This window comes from Cervus elaphus, chromosome 4, assembly GCF_910594005.1.
Source record: "Cervus elaphus chromosome 4, mCerEla1.1, whole genome shotgun sequence".
In the NCBI taxonomy this organism is placed as follows: Eukaryota; Metazoa; Chordata; class Mammalia; order Artiodactyla; family Cervidae; genus Cervus; species Cervus elaphus.
The window spans coordinates 57,876,772-57,895,716 of NC_057818.1; the positions used below are offsets into that span (position 1 = coordinate 57,876,772).

The 18,945-nt window shown below is 43.4% G+C and overlaps 1 protein-coding gene and 1 pseudogene across 2 annotated transcripts in view; one reads left to right on the forward strand and one right to left on the reverse strand.

The window, feature by feature from the left end:
- Positions 1-18,945, forward strand: part of LOC122692805 (zinc finger protein 420-like) — a 49,968-nt gene that overhangs the window by 17,407 nt on the left and 13,616 nt on the right.
- LOC122692438 lies at positions 1,849-2,802 on the reverse strand (annotated as a pseudogene). Its single transcript, XR_006340654.1, has one exon. The product of XR_006340654.1 is annotated as a bax inhibitor 1-like (transcript).

Genomic DNA, 18,945 nt, shown 5'->3' on the forward strand with positions numbered 1-18,945 from the left:
AACCGTAGCTTTGACTAGACAGACCTTTGTTGGCAAAGTGATGTCTCTGCTTTTTAACATGCTGCCTAGGTTTGTCACAGCTTTTCTTCCAAGGAGCAAGCATCTTTTAATTTCATGGCTACAGTCACCGCTTCAGTGATTTTGGAGTCCAAGGAAATAAAGTCTCTCAGTGTTACCATTGTTTCCCCTTTTCTTTGTCATGAAGAGATGGGACTGGATGCCATGATCTTAGTTTTTTGAATTTTGAGTATTAAGACAGCTTTTTCACTCTCCTCTTTCACTTTCATTGAGAGGCTCCTTAGTTCCTCTTTGCTTTCTGCCTTAGGGTGGTGTCATCTGCATATCTGAGGTTATTGATATTTTTCCTGGCAATCTTGATTCCAGCTTGAGCCTCATCCAACCCAGCATATTGCATAATGTTATCCGCATATAAGTTAAATAAGCAGGTGACAATATACAGCTTTGATGTACTCCTTTCCCAATTTGGAACCAGTTCATTGTTCCATGTTCAGTTCTAACTGTTTCTTCTTGACCTGCATACCAGTTTCTCAGGAAGCAGAGCAGGTGGTCTGGTATTCCCATCTCTTTCAGAATTTTCCACAGTTTGTTGTGATCCACACAAAGCCTTTAGCATAATCAATGAAGCAGAAGTAGATGTTTTCTGGAATTCTCTTGCTTTTTCTGTGATCCAACGGATGTTGGCAATTTCATCTCTGACTCACCTGCCTTTTCTAAATCCAGCTTGTACATCTGGACATTCTCAGTTCACATACTGTTGCAGCCTAGCTTGAAGGATTTTGAGCATTACCTTGCTGGCAAGTAAAATGAGTGCCATTGTGCAGAAGTTTGAACATTCTTTGGCACTGATCTTCTTTGGGATTGGAGTGAAAGCTGATCTTTCCCGACCTGTGGCCACTGCTGTGTTTTCCAAATCTGCTGGCATACTGCGTGCAGCAGTGTCACAGCATCATCTTTTAGGATTTGAAATAGCTCGGCTGGAAATCCATCATCTCCAATAGCTTTGTTTATAGTGATGCTTCCTGAGACCCACTTGACTTCTCACTCCAGGATTTCTGACTCTAGGTGAGTGATCACACCATCCTCTTATCTGATGTGACAAGATCTTTTTAGTTTAGTTCATCTGTGTATTTTCACCACCTCTCCTTAATAGTCATGTCCAACTCTTTGTGATCCCATGGACTATACAGTCTGTCGAATTCTCGAGGCCAGAATACTGGAGTGGGTAGCCTTTCTTTCTCCAGGGAACCTTCCCAACCCAGGGTTCGAACCTAGGTCTCCCACATTGCAGGAGGATTCTTTACCCGCTGAGCCACAGGGGAAGCCCAGTATAGTTCATCTCTGTATCCTCACCACTTCTCCTCATTATCTTCTGCTTCTGTTAGGTCCATACTGTTTTTGTCCTTTATTGTGCCCATCTTTGCATGAGGTGTTCCCTTGATATCTCTCTTTCTCTTTTTTTATTTTTTGGTTAATTTTTATTTTCTATTGGAGTAGAGTTGATTTCTGTTGTGTTTGTTTTAAGTTTACAAGAACGTGGTTCGGTTATACACAGATGTATATCTCCTCTGTTCTTTTTTGGGGTCTTTTCCCATATAGGTTCTTCCAGTGTATCCAGCGACTTCCCTGTGCTATGTGGTAGGTCCACTGGCATTATCTATATGATAAAAAGTAGTGTGTTTTTGTTAATCGCAACCTCTAAATGTCTCCCTGCCACTACATTTTTTTAAAAAGTCGTAAGTTGCATTTCTTCCTTTTTTTTTTTATTTATTTCTTTTTTTAAAATTTCTTTCTTTCTTTTTTTTTTTTTAACAAAGCCAAACTCCAGACTATATTCTAATCAGTTTTTTGGATCAAAAAATTCAAAATAGAGAAAACCACAAAGTACAAAAGCTTTTCTAATGCTTTTCATTATCACAGAACACGCCACCTGTAATGTGTGCAAAGAGGAAATGAGGGGCTGAGGGAGAGAAAGTCAAACTGGGGAAGGCTGAATGGCTGCTTCACTTCTTCTTCTTCTTATCCTTCTCACTCATAGCCAGGATCATCATGAGCTTTCTGAAGAGAGTTACGAAATCTAGGAAGAGGTCAACGCAGTGCCAGATATAATCTTTATCTCCATTTTCAGCCTTTTCAATAGTGAGTTGAGTATCAAAAAGGACAAAGCCACACATGACCACCAGCCCCAAATACAGGTTTGCCTGGAAAAGCCAAACAGATCCGAAGAAAAGGTTCCCCAGGGAAGACAAAAGCATCAGGCTCATGGCCGACATCAAGATACCTCCTAGAAAGAGGTAGCTACGGCGCCTGGCATAGAGTGCACTCAGGGTAAAGCAGGTGAATATCATTGCTGTGCCCATGGAGGCAGCGGGAAGGATGCTGGGGTTGATGGCGATGCACAAGGCCAGAGCAGGGCCCAGGCAACTCCTGTAAGGAAAGCAGATCCAGCCAGAAGTCCCAGTCTTTTTTGCTCAGTTTCATGGCTGTGAGGTGTTGCCATCAGCCAAATCATCAACCCCAAAGAGCCCAAGGCAGACAGCAGGCCAGCCTGAGTGAAATGGGTGACCACATGGACATAGGCCCCCGCAGCCGCCACAAACATACAGAGGGCAAAACTGGCATAAACCTTCTTCAGGTGCTGCTGTGTCGAGGGGGTTATGTGGGAAAATTTAAAGAGTGCATCAAAGTTGATCTTCCGATTAAATATACCCATGATGCTACTGTCTGTGGGACACAGCCTCCGCTCTTCTAACCCGCCTCTCAGGAGCCCACACGGCTCTACTAAGACCGGATGTGCTTCGGTAAGTTGCGTTTCTAAGTCTGTGAGTCTGTTTCTGTTTATAGTTAATTTGTATAAATTTATAGATGCCCCCTCTAAGTGATACTTCTTCTTTCATCTCTGACTTCACTGAGTATGATAAGTTCTCAGTTCATCCATGCTCCTGAAAATGTCATTCATTCATTCTTTTGGAGTGTATTCCAGTGTTTAGATGGACACAAGACTCTTCATTTCTCTATAGATGGAACTTTGGTTGATGCTCTGTCTTAGATATTGTCAGTAGTGCTGCCCTGAAAATAGAGGTGCAGCTATCATTTTAAATCATGATTTTCTCTGGGTCTAGGGCAAAGGGTGGGCTTGCCAGATCGTGTGGTATGTCTATATTTAGTGTTTTAAGGAATTTCCACACTCTTTTCCTTGTGGCTGCACCCACTCAATTACATTCCCACCCACAATGTAGGAGGATTCTCTGTGACTTTATTGGTGTGTGAAAGAAAGTGAAAGTGAAGTCGCTCAGTTGTGTACAACTCTTTGTGACCCCGTGGACTGTAGCCTACCAGGCTCCTCCGTCCATGGGATTCTCCAGGCAAGAATACTGGAGTGGGTTGCCATTTCCTTCTCCAGAGGATCTTCCCTACCCAGGGGTCGAACCCAGGTCTCCCGCATTGCGGGCAGACACTTTAACCTCTGAGCCACCAGGGAAGCCCAGTGTGAGATGAGTGCAATTGTGTGGTGGTCTGAGCATTCTTTGACATTGCCTTTCTTTCAGATTGGAATGAAAACTGACCTTTTCCAGTCCTGTGGCCACTGCTGAATTTTCCAAATTTCCCTGCATATTGAGTGCAGGACTTTAACAGCATCATCTTTTAGGATTTGAAATAGGTCAGCTGGAATTCCATCACCTCCACTAGTTTGTTCATAGTGATGCTTCTTAAGGCCCACTTAACTTTGCATTCCAGGACGTCTGGCTCTAGGTGAGTGATCACACCATCGTGCTTATCTTGGTCATTAAGATCTTTCTTGTATAGTTCTTCTGTATATTCTTGCCACCTCCTCTTAATATCTTCTGCATCTGTTAGATCCATACCATTTCTGTCCTTTATTGTGCCCATTTCTGCATGAAATATTCTTTTGGTATCTCTAATTTCCTTGAAGCGATTTCTAGTCTTTCCCATTCAATTGTTTTCCTCTATTTCTTTGCACTGATAACTGAGGAAGGCTTTCTTATCTCTCCTTGCTATTCTTTGGAACTCTGCATCCAAATGGGTATATCTTTCCGTTTCTCCTTTTACACTTTTGATTTGCAGCTTTGATTTACATTTCTGTAACATTTCACAAAATTGAAAACTTTTCATGTGACATTTTTAATAACAGTGTGAGTAAAACTGAGCTTTGGATCGGCCTCGTGATCTTTTGCCCTGGCTTGCCTCTTTTTCCCCGACGCACCTAGGACGTTTCTTCAGGCAGGAGTTTCTTCCTTCCAGCCCCTGAGTCTGGTGAATGTGAAGTGCCGTCAGCCCAGGATTTTCCGTTGCTGTACCAAAAGGGGCCACAAGGCAGGAGCATTTCCCCATGCGTCACAATTATCTATTCATTTATTATGGTTAACTTTTATTTTCTATTGAAGTAGAGTTGATTTCTGTTGTGTTTGTTTTAGGTTGACAGGAACTTGATTCAGTTATACATAGAAGTACATCTTTTCTATTATTTTTCGGGGTCTTTTCCCATTTAGGTTCTTTGAGTGTGTTCAGTAGACTTCCTGTGCTATTATTCAGTAGGTCCATTTCAATTATCTATCTGAAAATAAGTAGTGTGTATCTGTAAACCCCCATCTCTTAATGTTTCCCTTCCCCAAACTTTAAAAAAAAAATCGTAAACTCGTGTTTCTATGTCTCTGAGTCTGTCTCAGTTTATGAATTAGTTCACTTGAGGAATTTATAGATTCTCTGTGTATGTGATCCTTCGCTTTCCCTCTCTGACCGGCTTCACTCAGTTTGGTAAATCTCTCGGTCAATCCATGCTCCTAAGCTGACTTGTTTTCATTCGTTTCGATGGTTGAGTTTTGATGGGCAAGTTCCTCGTTATTTCTCTATTGGTGGACAATTTCATTTATGTTCTGTCTTGGAGATTGTCAGTAACGCTGCCCTGAAAATAGGGGTGCAACCATCATTTTCAGTTTTGATTTTCTCCCAATCTAAGACCGGGAGTGGGCTTGCCGGATCATGTGTTAAGTCTTCGTGTAGTGTTCTAAGGAATCGCCATACTGTTTTCTTTTGAGGCTGCCCGCCCCCCCATTTCCCTCCCCGCCCACAGTGCAGGAGGAGTCCCTGTTCCCCTCGCCCTCCGCAGCATTTAACCTGTAGGTCTTTGGGGGGATAGCTGTCTGAGGGGGTGAGCTGATACCTCGTTGAGGTTTCAGTTGACATTTCTGTAAGAGTGATCCTGAGCATCTTTCCATGCACTCTATTGCCATCTGGATGCCTTCTTTGGAAAAACGTCCGTTTAGGTCTTTGCCTGTTTTCCTGCTGGGTTGACTGGGGTTTTTTTGTTTGTTTGTTTGTTTGTTTTATCTTGAGCTGTGTCAGCAGTTTGCATCTTTGGAGATGAATTCCTTGTTTCTAACTTCGGTTGCAAACACTTATTTTCCCATTCTGAGGGTTGTCTTTTTCTTTCCTTACGGCTGCCCTTCCTGTGCAAAAGCTTTTTAGGTTAATGAGGTGCCTTTTTTTAAATTTAGTTTTATTTTGAACAATTCTGAGTGTAGATCCAAAAAGAACTTGCTGTGATTTATGTCAATGTGTGTTCTGCATATATTTTCCTCAAGAGATTTAGAGGAATCGTCCCTACATATAAAACTCTTTAATCGATTTGAAGTTCCTTCATCCGTAAGCGGTTAGGGAGAGGTGTAAATTCCTTCAGTTTTCACAAGTTGAAGGACCCTCCACCCCGTCCTCGATCGTGGCTGTTAACAACTTCCAGCCCCAGCCTCAGCGTAGGAGGCGCCCTTTTCTCCACAACCTCTCCAGCCGTTATCGCTTTTAAGGCTTTTTGGCAAAGGCCGTTCTGACCGTTTGACCTGATATCTCCTTGTATTTTTTTTTTAATTTACATTTCTGTAATATTTCACGAAGCTGAAAGCTTTTCATGCGATATTTTTAAAAACAGTGTGAGTAAAGCTGGTCTTTTGAGATCGTCCTTGTGATCATGGCCCTGTTCTGAATTTCCCCCCCAACCCAGCGAGGACGTCAGTCGGGGAGAGGCGTCCCTTCCTGCAGCCGCTCGGTCCTGTGAATGTTAAGCGCCGCCTGCAGTTTCCCCGCTGTTGTTACCAAAAGCGGCCACAAGGCGGCAGCACACCTTCATGTCCCGCGGCTTTGTTTTGTCGGCTAAATTAGTATTTATTTTCTCTTGGAGTAGAGTGGATTTCCGTTGTTGTGTTTGTTTCGGGTTTGCAGGAACTTGATTCAGTTACACAGAGAACTGTATCTGTTCTTTTTCTGGTTTGTCCCAGGTCGGTTCTTTCAGGGTGTTTGGTAGACATCTCTGTGTTATTCAGGAGGTCCTTTTGGATTATCTGATAATACGTTGCAGGTACGTGTTAATCCCAACCTCTTAGTGTCTCCCTCCCTGTTTTGTTTTGTTTTTTTAAATAATCATGTTGGTTTTCTAAGTCTGAGAGTCTGTTTCTCTTAATGAATTCTTTCATTCGTATGAATTTATAGATTCCACCTGTAAGTGATGTATTTCTTTCCCTTCCTGACCGACTTCACTGAGTATGATAAATCTCGGTCCATCCATGCTGCTGACAATGATATTTTTTCGCTTTTTTTTTTGACAGCTGAGTGATTCCCGTGTGTAGATGGGTCAGTGACTTTATTTCTCTATTGATGGACATTTCGACTGACGCTCTTTATTGTGCTGGGCTTAGTCGCTCAGTCGTGTCTGACTCTCTGCGACCCCATGGCCTGTAGCCCGCCGGGCTCTGCTGTTTTGGGGGGATTCTCCAGGCAAGAATACCGGAGGGGGTTGCCACGCCCTCCTCCAGGGGATCTCCCCAACCCAGGGATCGAATCCAGGTCTCCCGCATTGCAGGCAGATTCTTTACCAGCTGAGCCACTGGGGAAGCTCTCTATTAAATATTGTCAATATTGCCGCCTTGAAAATAGGGTTGCAAGTATCATTTTAAATTATGGTTTTCTCCAGACCTAAGGCAATGGGTGGGCTTGCCCGATTGTGCAATAACTAGGATTAGTGTGTTTCAGGCATCTTCATACTGCTTTCTTTCATTGATGCCCCCACCCATTTACATCCCCGCCCACAGTGTAGGAAGATTTCCTGTTTGCCTCGCCTTCCGCATCATTTGATCTTTGTAGATCTTTTGGAAGATGGCCATTCTGAGGGGTGTGCGTTGATGCCACGTTGCAGTTTTGATGGGCGTTTCTCTAACAGTGATGCTGAGCATCTTTCATATACTCTATGGCCATCTGGATGCCATCTGAAGACACAGGTCTATTTAGATCTTTGGCCTGTATTTCTATTGATTGTCTTTTGATATTGAGCTGAATGAACTGTTTGCATGTTTTTGGAGATGAATACCTTGTTTTTACGGAGAAGGAAATGGCAGCCCACTCCAGTGTTCTTGCCTGGAGAATCCCAGGGACAGAGGAGCCTGGTGGGCTGCCGTCTGTGGGGTCGCACAGAGTCGAACACGACAGAAGCGACTTAGCAGCAGCAGCAAGTCGTTTTTAAAATCGATTGTAACCATTTCCCCCAATTTAAATGTTATCTTTTTCTTTCACTTAGGTTGATCCTTGCTGTGCGAAAGCTTTTGAGGTTAATGAGGTTACTTTTGTTGAGGTTTTTTGTCTTTCGGGGTTTTTTTGTTATTCTAAGAGCAAAACCAAGAACTTGCTGTGATTTACTTCAAAACCTGTTTTGCCTATATTTTCCACAAGAAGTTTAGAGTATCCATCGCTCCATTTAGTTCTTTAATAGATTTGGAGTTTCTTTTCTGCATGAGGTTAGGGAGAGACGTAGTTTCATTCACTTTTCACTTAAGGAACCTCCGCGTTGTCCTCTGCTCTGGCTGTTAACAGCTGACATTGCCAGCATCATTGTGGGAGAATTTCTTTTCCTCCGAAACCTCTCCACCATTTACTGTTTGTAGAGTTTTTGACACAAGCCATTCTGGCTGGGGTTAGCTCATATTTAGTTGTAATTTTGATTTGAATTTCTCTAAAATTACTTCATGTTGAAAGGTTTCCATGTGATTTTTTTTTAAAAAAGAAAACTGTGATTAAAACTGACCTCTCAAGACTGGCCTATTGACAACCTGCCCGGTTTTCTTCTTTTCCGCGGACCCACCCAAGGGCACAAGTTGAGGACAGGTGTTTTTTCCTTATGTCCCCGCAGCCCATGCACGCTTTTGCCAATGCCACTTTCTCTTTCTATTGCTGGTTGAATGTATTCCACTGTCTAGATGGACGAGTTACTTTCATTTCTCTATTGATGGACATTTTGTTTGATACTGTCTTCAATATAGTCAATAGTGCTGTCCTAAAAATAAGGGTACACGCACATATCATTTAAATTTTTTATTTTTTCCGGATCTAAGGCAAGGAGTTGGCTTCCAGGGTGTTAGTAACTCCCTGTTTAGCATTTTAAGGAATCTCCATGTTTTTCTTCTTGGCCGCACCCACCCTGCCTCCAGGGTAGAAGGATTCCTTTTCCCCAGGCTCTGAGCAGAGTTTAATCTTTGTAGATCTTTTGGAGGATAGCCAATCTCAGTGATTTTAGCTCATACCTCATCATCGTTTTGATTTGCATTTCTCCAATCATTAGTGATGCTGAGCACCTTTTCATGTGCCTTTTGGCCACCTGGATACCTTCTTTGAAAAAAACATCCATTTAGATCTTTGGTCCATTTCTGTTGTGTTTTCTTTTTTTTCTTTTTTATTGAGCTGCATGTGCTGTTTGCTTGTTTTGCAGATGAATTACTTGTTGGGATCTTCCCAACCCAGGGGTTGAACCCGCTTCTCTTTTGTCTCCTGCATTGGCTGGTGGATTCTTTACCGCTAGCGCCACCCAGGAAGCCCTAAGGCTTGTGTCTCCTTACTTCTTCCCCCTTACGCTTCATCCCCCAGGGGATCCCAATGATTGCAACACCGCTCTGCAGAGAGAGCTGTCCTCTCAGTGGGGTGACCCTAAGGAAGGAGGCTGGAGGTGGGAACCCCGCCACCAGGAGACACGGGGCCCAGGGGACTTTGCAAAGCTCTTCCAGCCCAGAGACCCCACCATCCTTTGGGGGCACTAGATTTAGTTCTGCTGCAGGAGGGTCCCCTGGATCTGGAGACTGTGGACTCAGGCAGAGGGGAACAGGAAGCCCATGTCCATCGGGGTGGGGGGCTCACTGGCTGGCATATCCTCCCCAGCGCCCTCAGCCCCAGGACAGTCCCGCCTGGGGACCCAGCCTGCTCAGGCCCGAGGGATGTGACCCAGCCCAGATCCCCAAGGCCTGAGGGGAACAGAGCCAGCAGTTCTTTTGTCTTTCTTTCTCTGCTGTTCTTTTTAATGTTTATTTTGAACTTGAGTATATAGATGACTTGAATTGTTGTGTTTTTTTTAATGTGTAAAGCAACATTATTCATTTATATATAGATGTATATGTGTTCTTTTTGGGTTCTTTTTCTCATATAGGTTATTTATAGAGTCAAAGTAGTGTTCCTTGTGATCTACAGTGGGTCCTTATGGATTATTTCCAGTGTGTATATGTTATTCTCAACATATATTTCTCCTTGCACCCCGCCTTTCATTTTTGGTAACCATAAGTTTCTTTACTAAGTGTATGAAGCTGTTATTGTTTTGTAAAGAAGTTCATTTGTTTCCATGTTTGGATTCCACCTAGAAGTGATAACATGTGATACTTTGTCTCAATTACTTCACCTAGTGTGACATCTCTAGTTCTTTCCTGTGACTGGAAGTGGCATTCTTTCATCTTTTTTGGCTGGGTAATGCCACAGTATCTGAACCCCATCTTCTTTAACCATTCATCTGTCTTCTACACTTAGGTTTCTTTTGTATCTTGGTGATTGTATCCAGTGATGCCATGATGGTTGGTGTGCAGTATGTTTTGAAATTTTGGTTTTCCCAGGATCCATGCCCAGGCGTGGGATGGCTGGGTCACGTGGTACTTTGTTGTGGAGTGTCTGAAAGCCCCTCCAGAGTGGATGCACTGATTTACATTTCTACCCACAGGGAAGGAGGGTTCCCTTCTCTCCACACCCCCTCCAGCATTTATTGTCAAATTTTTGAGGGGGCCATGTTGACTGGTGAGAAGTGATACCTCACTGAACTTCTGATTTGCATTTTTCTAATGATTAGGGACGCTGAGCATCTTTTCACGTACTTTATGGCCACCTAGATGCCTTCTCTGGATGCCTTCTTTGGAGAAATGCCCATTTAGATCTTTGGCCCATTTTTCTTTTCTCTTTCTTCTTAAATTGAGCTGCATGGAGTGTTTGCATGTTTTGGAGATGAATTCCTTGTATCTCCATTTGCAAACATTTTTTTTTCACCCATTCTGAGGATTGTCTTTTTCTTTCATTTATGGTTTACATTGCTGCTCAAATGCTTTTAAGGTTGGTGAGGTCCCATTTGTTTAGTTTATTTTATTATTCTAAGAATGAATCCAAAAAGAACTGGCTGCAATTTATATCAAAGCATGTTCTGTATATTTTCCTCAAAAGCTTTATAGTATCCATCCCTCCATTTAGATCTTTAATTGATTTGGCGTATGTTTTTCTGCATGGGTTAAGCAGTGTAGTGATTTCATCATCTTTTCACTTGTTTGAAGAACCTCCACCTTGTCATCCATACTGACGGTTAACAGCTTACCTTGCCAGCATCAGTGTAGGAGGGTTCCCATTTCCCCACACCCTCTCCAGCATTTACTGTTTGTAGACTTTTTGCCAATGGCCATTCTGATCGGAGTGAGGTGATTCCTCATTGTACTTTTGATTTGAATTTCTGTAAGTTTTAGTGATACTGAAATCTTTTCATGTGATTATTTTGGAAGAATTTGAGTAAAACTTACCTCCCAAGGTTGGCTTCTTGACCAATTGCCAGGTTTTGAATTCTTTTTCCAGGATCTACCTAAGGTCATTTGTTGACAACAGGTGTTTATTCCTTGCATCCCTGAAGGCCTCAAGAATAATACGTCCCCATCTTCACAGGTTTTAAGTTGTTGCTACCCAAAGGGGCCACAAGGTGGCAACATTTCTTCATGCCCCACTCTTTTTATTACTTTGGTTATTTAAATTTTTATATTCTATTGGAGTAGACGTGATTTCCGATGTTGTTTGTTTTTGGTTTTCAGGAACTTGAGTCAGTTATACATAGATGTATATCTATTAGACATGTGCCTTGTATTACATTGAGAAAAACTGTACTTTGGAAAAATACATGTTTTTAGAGTTTCTAGAATATGTTCTTGAGTTTGCTAATCAGAGACTGCCAATGCAACAAATAGTTCACAGTTGCTTTCATCTTGGTTTTCACTAGGGGTTAATTTTTTAAGGTTAAAATTTATGGACTCAAATCTACTAAAGTGACAAGGAAAATGTTTGAGTGTGTATAGCAAGTCGGATATGTGCTGTCAGTGAGAGAAGAATATAAAGACTGGAAATATTTTTGTTGTAAAAAAGTAATGATAATTCTATTCTCTAGTCAGTCATTTATAAATGGGGAAAAGTAGAACAAATTAATAAATTCTTGGCCTTGAGAGGCCTTTTGGGAATTTAGTCTCAGACTCCTGAGGAATTACAGCAGAGTCAGTATAGAAGAAGCTGTGTGGTCAGGACACCAAACTTATTTTTAAAACAAATTAGTCTTGGCCTAGTTTAATGAAAATGGAGGCAATTTTAGAAAGAACATATGTTTCACTAAATATTAAATTCTAGTTTTGTTAATTAAGGTCTATGTTTACTAAGAAACTCTTATGACATAGTTCCTTGCTTTTATGTTATAATGCTAATGAGAGTTACCTGAATTATTAAGGGGCTCTCTAAGTTCATTTCTAAAACTTATCTCAGTAATCAATCTTTGGATTCAAGTTAAAATCTCCATGATCTATAGCCAGGAGATTAACACCAGGCTACAATTATTTAACAAACGAAGTCAGAGGACCTGGGACATGTTGACTATACTTATTTTTTTGTTTTATTAGTTGGAGGCTAAGTACTTCACAACATTGCAGTGGGTTTTGTCATACATTGACATGAATCAGCCATGGAGTTACATGTATTCCCCATCCCGATCCCCCTCTCCCACCTCCCTCTCCACCCGATTCCTCTGGGTCTTCCCAGTGCACCAGGCCCGAGTACTTGTCTCATGCATCCCACCTGGGCTGGTGATCTGTTTCACTATAGATAATATACATGCTGTTCTTTCAAAACATCCCACCTTCACCTTCTCCCACAGAGTTCAAAAGTCTGTTCTGTACTTCTGTGTCTCTTTTTCTGTTTTGCATATAGGGTTATCATTACCATCTTTCTAAATTCCATATATATGTGTTAGTATGCTGTAATGTTCTTTATCTTTCTGGCTTACTTCACTCTGTATAATGGGCTCCAGTTTCGTCCATCTCATTAGAACTGGTTCAAATGAATTCTTTTTAACGGCTGAGTAATATTCCATGGTGTATATGTACCACAGTTTCCTTATCCATTCGTTTGCTGATGGGCATCTAGGTTGCTTCCATGTCCTGGCTATTATAAACAGTGCTGTGATGAACATTGGGGTGCACGTGTCTCTTTCAGATCTGGTTTCCTCAGTGTGTATGCCCAAAAGTGGGATTGCTGGGTCATATGGCAGTTCTATTTCCAGTTTTTTAAGAAATCTCCACACTGTTTTCCATAGTGGCTGTACTAGTTTGCATTCCCACCAACAGGGTAAGAGGGTTCCCTTTTCTCCACACCCTCTCCAGCATTTATTGCTTGTAGACTTTTGGATAGCAGCCATCCTGACTGGCCTGTAATGGTACCTCACTGTGGTTTTGATTTGCATTTCTCTGATAATGAGTGATGTTGAGCATCTTTTCATGTGTTTGTTAGCCATCTGTACGTCTTCTTTGGAGAAATGTCTGTTTAGCTCTTTGGCCCATTTTTTTTATTGGGTCATTTATTTTTCTGGAATTGAGCTGCAGGAGTTGCTTGTATATTTTTGAGGTTAATCCTTTTTCTGTTGCTTCATTTGCTATTATTTTCTCCCAATCTGAGGGCTGTCTTTTCACCTTACTTATAGTTTCCTTTGTTGTGCAAAAGCTTTTAAGTTTCATTAGGTCCCATTTGTTTATTTTTGCTTTTATTTCCAATATTCTGGGAGGTGGGTCATAGAGGATCTTGCTGTGATTTATGTCGGAGAGTGTTTTACCTATGTTCTCCTCTAGGAGTTTTATAGTTTCTGGTCTTACATTTAGATCTTTAATCCATTCTGAGTTTATTTTTGTGTATGGTGTTAGAAAGTGTTCTAGTTTCATTCTCTTACAAGTGGTTGACCAGTTTTCCCAGCACCACTTGTTAAAGAGGTTGTCTTTTTTTCCGTTGTATATCCTTGCCTCCTTTGTCGAAGATAAGATGTCCATAGGTTCGTGGATTTATCTCTGGGCTTTCTATTCTGTTCCATTGGTCTATATTTCTGTCTTTGTGCCAGTACCACACTGTCTTGATGACTGTGGCTTTGTAGTAGAGTCTGAAGTCAGGCAGGTTGATTCCTCCAGTTCCATTCTTCTTTCTCAAGATTGCTTTGGCTATTCGAGGTTTTTTGTATTTCCATACAAATTGTGAAATTCTTTGGTCTAGTTCTGTGAAAAATACCGTTGGTAGCTTGATAGGGATTGCATTGAATCTATAGATTGCTTTGGGTAGAATAGCCATTTTGACAATATTGATTCTTCCAATCCATGAACATGGTATATTTCTCCATCTGTTTGTGTCCTCTTTGATTTCTTTCATCAGTGTTTTATAGTTTTCTATGTATAGGTCTTTTGTTTCTTTAGGTAGATATACTCCTAAGTATTTTATTCTTTTTGTTGCAATGGTGAATGGTATTGTTTCCTTAATTTCTCTTTCTGTTTTTTCATTGTTAGTATATAGGAATGCAAGGGATTTCTGTGTGTTAATTTTATATCCTGCAACTTTACTATATTCATTGATTAGTTCTAGTAATTTTCTGGTAGAGTCTTTAGGGTTTTCTATGTAGAGGATCATGTCATCTGCAAACAGTGAGAGTTTCACTTCTTCTTTTCCTATCTGGATTCCTTTTGCTTCTTTTTCTGCTCTGATTGCTGTGGCCAAAACTTCCAAAACTATGTTGAATAATAGTGGTGAGAGTGGACACCCTTGTCTTGTTCCTGATTTCAGGGGGAATGTTTTCAATTTTTCACCATTGAGGGTGATTCTTGCTGTGGGTTTGTCATATAAAGCTTTTATTATGTTGAGGTATCTTCCTTCTATGCCTGCTTTCTGGAGAGTTTTAATCATAAATGGGTGTTGAATTTTGTCAAAGGCTTTCTCTGCATCTATTGAGATAATCATATGGTTTTTATCTTTCAATTTGTTAATGTGGTGTATTACATTGGTTGATTTGTGGATATTAAAGAATCCTTGCATCCCTGGGATAAAGCCCACTTGGTCGTGGTGTATGATTTTTTTAATATGTTGTTGGATTCTGTTTGCTAGAATTTTGTTAAGGATTTTTGCATCTATGTTCATCAGTGATATTGGCCTGTAGTTTTGTTTTTTTGTGGCATCTTTGTCTGGTTTTGGAATTAGGGTGATGGTGGCCTCATAGAATGAGTTTGGAAGTTTACCTTCTTCTGCAATTTTCTGGAAGAGTTTGAGTAAGATAGATGTTAGCTCTTCTCTAAATTTTTGGTAGAATTCAGCTGTGAAGCCATCTGGTCCTGGGCTTTTGCTTGCTGGAAGATTTCTGATTACAGTTTCAATTTCCTTGCTTGTGATGGTTCTGTTAAGATCTTCTGTTTCTTCCTGGTTCAGTTTTGGAAAGTTATACTTTTCTAAGAATTTGTCCATTTCATCCAAGTTGCATATTGACTATACTTAAAACAGGTTCTCAAATTCTTACTTATGATCCTACTAATACTGCTAGCTATATTATTTGCCTTTCTGCCTGCTTTCCACAATTGTTTCTTGCATTACTGAATGTGTGACTGAGCGGCTGATAAAATGATGATATGAGATCAGTGAGGGTGATGGTGAAACTCTAGATGTGGGAAGAAGCAACAAGAGGGAACGTTTTCATGGACCATAGAGGCGGGTAAGACAGGCGATCCAGGGTCTATTGGCTCCTGTTTCTTGGGTTAGTGGCCTGTCAGCAGAATCTTTGCCAGACCTAAGAATGAGCATTCCTAGCACCATGGGACAAAATGGACGTGATATGCCCCCAAAACCATGGTCAAATTTATGGCCACAAATGGGCCATGCCAACTGAAAACGAGCACTTGCCATCTGCCTCTGCTAGGATTAGATCCGGACCTGCTGCAGCATCTGCCCTGCAACACGCCCTGAAAGGCATTGAGGGCGGAGATCAGGAACGAGGCATCTGTGCTCTGGGAAAAGCTGGCAGAACAGGCCTTCAGATAGTTAGATACTCTCAGGCAAAGATTTTCATGAGCCCAGATTTTGTCTCTTCTCATACCTAGAGGAGCACTAAAGTCAGTAACAGTGACAACTGCTCTGATTAATATGTGAATCAATATGTGAATCAAAGGTTAGAACCTACTTAGATAAAACTAGACAACTGGCTACCAGGCTACAGGTCTCCTTGAAGTGCCAGGTCTAAACTGGGATTCCAGCTTCTTCAACTGGGGAAAAATTGTGATTGATTTTTTGTATGAATGTTCAGGTTTTCACTCCTCCAACTACTTGAAACTGAGTCTGTCACACCTACATCAGTCACTCTGGGCTAATACAAAGACATAAAAGCATGTGAGACCACCGCAGAAGGCTCCATTCCTTTGGAGAGGATAGCACCAGTGTGACTCTATCTGAACCAGGATCAAAATTGCTAAGAAATGTAACCTGGTTCTTACTCCTGCTGTAGCCCCTGCTCACAATAATTTGTGATAATTTATCACAGATCTCTGGCCCCTGGCTTTTTAAATCCACTTGTTGTGTTTGTCTCTTTCAGATTATGATGGTTTCCCATCAAGATAATCTTTCCAGCTACTCCTTCGAACAGACCCTGTGGGATTAACAACAGAAGTCACCCTGGGCCCCTGAATGAGACAGGGTGAGAGCTCCATGCCCCCAGCTAGGTAAGGTCTACGAGCCCCACGCCAGCCTGGAGAAGCTACAGAAGACAGACCTTCGCCCTTCAGCCTCCCAATAAAGATTTTTGGGGTTCATGTCTCTCAGTGGGATTTGAGGTAGGAGATAGAGGGGCCTGTGGGCTGGACAGCTGGTGTTTGTCAAGTGGAGTGAAATGGCAGCTTTGTTCTCACTCACACACTCCAAGGACAAATCTAGTGGCAGAAGCTGAAGTCTGCTGGAGTGAAGAGATAAGGGGCCCACTCCTGAGGTCAAAGAAGACTGCCCTGTACAAGGGCAGGAAGGCGCCTTTATGGCCGAAAAGGGAGGGGGCCGCATCTCATAATAAATGTGGACATGTACCTAAAGGCCTCTGGGGGGGGATAAATCTTAGCAAATGTTGTGCCCACGTCATGGGGAGGGTGCAGGGACCAGTCAGGTGTGCAAAAAGAGACAAGGTGATTGGCCAAAGGTAACCGAAGACCCAGAAGGATGGTCCTGAATGAGGGACTTACATCGCCTCCCCCTGGCTCCTCCTCAGGACACACACACTTCTCTTGGTTCTGTATGTCTGCACCGCTTCTGTCTTAAACACCCTGTGTTTCTCTACGCTCTCCCAGATGTTATGCTGTGTCGATAACAATGGACTTCTATACATATTTACACCTCTTCCCTCCTTAAAATATTCTTGGGTTCAAACCAGGGAACGACCAAAGGTCACTTTGCTTCTACACTCTGGCCACCAGCGGTCTCGTGGGTGGCAGGCCTGCTTTTCATCCAGGGCGCCCTGGTTCAACTCCGGGCAGGGAGCCGAGATCTCTCTCCAGGCCCGCTCACGGCGGTCTCCCCGAGATCATGATCGTACGTTTTCTGTCACCACGGCTGGAAAAGGCGTTATTTCATCGCATGTTGTGGTAGAATAACATCGCCTTGTGTGTCTGTACTGCGTCTTTTCTCTCTGTCATCTCTCCTTCTAAACGTCGCTTGCTTCACCATCTTGGTTATTGAACCTAGAGCTGCCGATATCACTGGGGTGTGGCTGTCTTCTAAAATATTAGTTTTTCTCCAGATCTCTCCCCAGGCATGGGAGCCCAATCAATGAAAATTCATACACAGATATGAGTTTTTAATTTATTTTTTATTGCTGGATAATAGCTTTGAAATTTTCTGTCCGTTTCTGACTAGGCTCATGCCAGCTCTAATTATAACTTATTTGAGGTTGAACTGATTTATGATGTACGGGCCTTAGTGAGTAGCAGATTCAGGCCTTAGTGTGGAACAGACAGGCCTTAGCATTGACCAGACTTGGTGCGAACTAGAGTCAGGCCTTAGTGTGGACCTGAGTCTGTACTGAGTGTCGACCAGAGTCAGGTCTAGGTCTGGACCAGAGCCAGACCTAAGTGGGTAACAGTCATGCATCAGGTAGACTGGGTTCCACACTCAGGCCTGACTCTGGTCCACACTCAGGCAGACTCTGGTCCAGCATAAGGCCAGCCTCTGGTACTGACTTTGGCCTGACTCTAGACCATGCTAAGGCCTCACTCTGATTCACACTAAGGCCTGATTTTGGACCTGCCACACTAAGGGCTCACTGTGGACCATGCTAAAGCCCGACCCTGGTCCACACGTGGGCCCGGCCCTGGTCCACACTGAGGCCTGACTCTGGTCCACACTGAGGCCTGACCCTGGTCCACGCTCGGGCCTGACTGTGGTTCTGGCTTAATCCTGACTCTGGTACAAGTTAGGCCTGACCCTGGTAAAAACAACTGTGAAAATCTGGGGGCAGTTAACATCCACCAAGCCTGCGTGTGCGCTCAGTTGATTTCAGTCGTGTCTGATTCTTTGTGACGCTGTGGACTGTGGCCCGCCAGTTTCTGTCCGTTGGATTCTCCAGGTAGGAATTCTGGAATGGGTTTCCATGCCCCCCTCGAGGTATCTTCCTGACCCAGGCATCCAACCAGTGACGTCTCCTGAGTTTTCTACATCTCAGGCAGATTCTTTACTGCGGAGCCACTGGGAAGGCCCTCACCAAGCCTGGGGCCTACTTAAAGAAAAAGAACCTTACTGTCAACAACTGTTCTCTGAAAGGTAGTGGACAAGAGCCTAAGACCCAAATCACTAAGGCCCCACCTCACAGCCCCCTCCCCGGAGGCCCCACCTTGGCAGGACCCCACCCCACCCTGCTTCTCCCCGGAGGCCCTGCCTCCCCTCTCCTCCCCAGGGACCCCGGCCCTCCCCTCACTGGTTTCGGAATCAGGTCCTCACAGATTCCGGTTCTCATGTGGCTCTACCCTGGTTCTCACAAGGCCCGACTGGCTCTGAGGCCCGACTCTGGCCTGAAGCCTGCCGCCGGTCCTCACTGAGGTAAGATTCCGGTTCTCACACGGCTCTACCCTGGTTCTCACAAGGCCCGACTGGCTCTGAGGCCCGACTCTGGCCTGAAGCCTGCCGCCGGTCCTCACTGAGGTAAGATTCCGGTTCTCATACGGCTCTACCCTGGTTCTCACAAGGCCCGACTGGCTCTGAGGCCCGACTCTGGTCTGAAGCCTGCCGCCGGTCCTCACTGAGGTAAGATTCCGGTTCTCACACGGCTCTACCCTGGTTCTCACAAGGCCCGACTGGCTCTGAGGCCCGACTCTGGCCTGAAGCCTGCCGCCGGTCCTCACTGAGGTAAGATTCCGGTTCTCACACGGCTCTACCCTGGTTCTCACAAGGCCCACTGGCTCTGAGGCCCGACTCTGGCCTGAAGCCTGCCGCCGGTCCTCACTGAGGTAAGATCCCGGTTCTCACACGGCTCTACCCTGGTTCTCACAAGGCCCGACT